Source organism: Pan troglodytes, chromosome 2 (genome assembly GCF_028858775.2).
Source record: "Pan troglodytes isolate AG18354 chromosome 2, NHGRI_mPanTro3-v2.0_pri, whole genome shotgun sequence".
In the NCBI taxonomy this organism is placed as follows: domain Eukaryota; kingdom Metazoa; phylum Chordata; class Mammalia; order Primates; family Hominidae; genus Pan; species Pan troglodytes.
In genome coordinates, this window is record NC_086015.1 from 136,584,313 (window position 1) to 136,586,931 (window position 2,619).

A 2,619-nucleotide genomic window follows, 5' to 3' on the forward strand; every position below is an offset into this window, starting at 1 on the left:
CCATACACTGGCTATTAAATTTAAATTTTCATTAAAACAACACACCCTTGGATGTTCTTTCTCTCCCTCACCTTTTCATTCTTTCCAGTCCCCCATACCTGTTTTCTGAAATTACTCTCCAAAATAAACTCTCTGTGTTTTAACCATGTCTCAGACTACTTTTTTCACCTTCTTTACTCTGCTTATCCATTCCCTGGCCCCTCTTTCAAAAAAAAAAAAAAAATCAAATAAACTTAGAGCCAGAAAGACCTTTAGAAAACATTTATTTCCATACCTTTTGGCTATAGATAAGGACACAGAGGCCCAAAGAAAGTAATATGCCCCTGCTATAAATTGTCTTTCTTGTAGAAAAGATGTGTGAATCAAAAGTAGAGAATCAAAAAATAAATAAACAATAAAGGACCCCTTAGCTTGGCATACAGTTCCAAAGTCAAGAATAAGACTTTATTAACAGAGAGAAACGAGAGCTAACCTTTGACATGGCATAAAAGGCTTAAGAGTTGAAATAGAGAAGTAACTGTACAATTTTGTTCAAAAAAGAAAGTTTTAAACATAAAAGATATTCAGAGTTTTGGGTCAACTGCATCTTTCTGGAGAGTTTAGTTTCTTGTTAAGTCAATTTGTGTATTTTCATTGAGCATCCATCCTTAACAAGGTTTCATACATGCTGGCACTTTGAGAGAGAGTCAAGGGACATTCTGAAAGAACTCCCAATAGACTGGGGATCAGGAGATTGAATTTCAAATTATATTTTGTCCATTAATTGACTCTGTAAACTTGAAAAAGTCATTTCCTTTCTCTGGGCTATGTGGAAGTTCCTTTTCTTATAAATGACAAATAGCCTTATCATGGAATCATAGAATATTAACTTTAGAGGTGGTTTAGAGCCCATCCTCATTTTGCAGGTCCAAAGAAATGAAGTGAGTTTCATCAGTTAATACGGTAGCTCCTCCTGGGGAAAAAAAAAGAAAAAAGAAGTGAGTTTCTGAAAGTTGTTGAGTTAGAATCAGACCACATACTACCTGATCCTGAATCTAGGATTAATTTTATGATTCTTCCTAGCCATGAAATCTTGTGACTCCATGATCACAAGATAAGACAGTATTTCTGCCGTGAAGGATCATAGCCAAATTGAGGAGACACTTGATACCCATAAATAGTTATTATTTAAGACAAAAAACGAGACCCAGTAAGACTGACAACCCTCACTTAAATTAAGGCCATTGAGAGAAGCAGATTGTCAGGAAAATCCGTGAGGTTTGAGCTGAGCTTTTAAAAAATTGAGTAGATGGAAAATGTCATTATGGGTGTATGAAAGTAGCCAGAGCAAGACATGGACATGGGATCAGCCAGGAGGACAATGACTGTGTCCATCTGGCAGGAGGAGGTGAGATGGGGTTCGCAGGTTATGGTCCTTGGAGAGAAGTTCTTGGTGTTGCCCTTCCTCACTCCTTGGGGCAGGTCTGAAGATATAGTGAAGGGATCTGACACACGCTTTCAAGTCTGTAACAGAGAAGGAAGTAGAATGTGGAAACTATGACCAGGAGCCCTTAAAGTAATTAAATAGTTAAATAGTTAAAGATGCTAATTTCTGATTTGTCCTCAAGCAATTTTATTTTTAAATGACATTTTAGGCATAACTGATACATGGTGTTCCTGGCATCAGGATAGTTAGAAAATTCAATTAGTAGACTAATGGAGAACAGTTCACATTTTTGCTGGTAGTTGTTTGGAACAGATTGTTTAAATAAGCATAATTGTTTGTTTAGAAACAGGAATGGGTAAGCCCTTTATCAAGCCCACCAGCTTGATAAATTTCTTATTTTACATAGGATTGGTAAGGAAGAGATTCAGAGTTTCATATTTGTAATTAGAGAAATGTAATTATGGTAGGAAAATAGCAGTACATATACTTTAGAGATGAAGAAATAAGGAAGCATCAAAATAAAAGCAATACAAGCAGTAAAATAGAAATTGTAAAGCAAGATGAGAGAAATAAGACCTATCAACATTTATGTCAATAAATGTAAATGAATTAAAGTCCTCCGCTGGATGACAAAGACTTTCATTTAAAACAAAGCATAGCCATGTGTTCCATTCACCTAACTCAAATGACACAAAAGATTTACAAATAAAGATAGAGAAAAATCAGACAAAAATAAAACAAATATATTTTTAAATCAAAAAAAGCAAAAGTCAGAACAAGGTAGTAGTGGCATTATTAATATTGGTTAAAATAAAGCTCCAGAGGAAAATGCTTTGGATAAAGAGGATTGTTTTATAAAAGTTGCAATCCACAATGAATGTGTAATGTACTATAACATAGCACAGAAATACAAAAGCAAAAGCTATTTGAAGACAAAAAAGTGGGAGAAAATATAATTGTTGTAAAAAACTTAGCATATCACATTTAGTCTTTAGTAAATTATGGAATCAAAATTAAATAGGATTTGATAAAGAAAATGTGGTATATAGAATGAGCAGAGCAAAATGACCAAATAGAAGGCTCTATCAATTGTTCCCCCATGCGGGAACACCAAATTTAATAACTATCTACACCAAAAAAGCACCTTCAAAAGAACCAAAAATAAGATGAGCACTCACAGTACCTGGTTTTAC

General features: G+C 34.4%; 1 protein-coding gene across 13 annotated transcripts in view; it reads left to right on the plus strand.

The window, feature by feature from the left end:
- The window catches only part of TMEM108 (transmembrane protein 108), a 362,632-nt gene that overhangs the window by 299,532 nt on the left and 60,481 nt on the right, over window positions 1-2,619 (plus strand). The window lies entirely within an intron of this gene.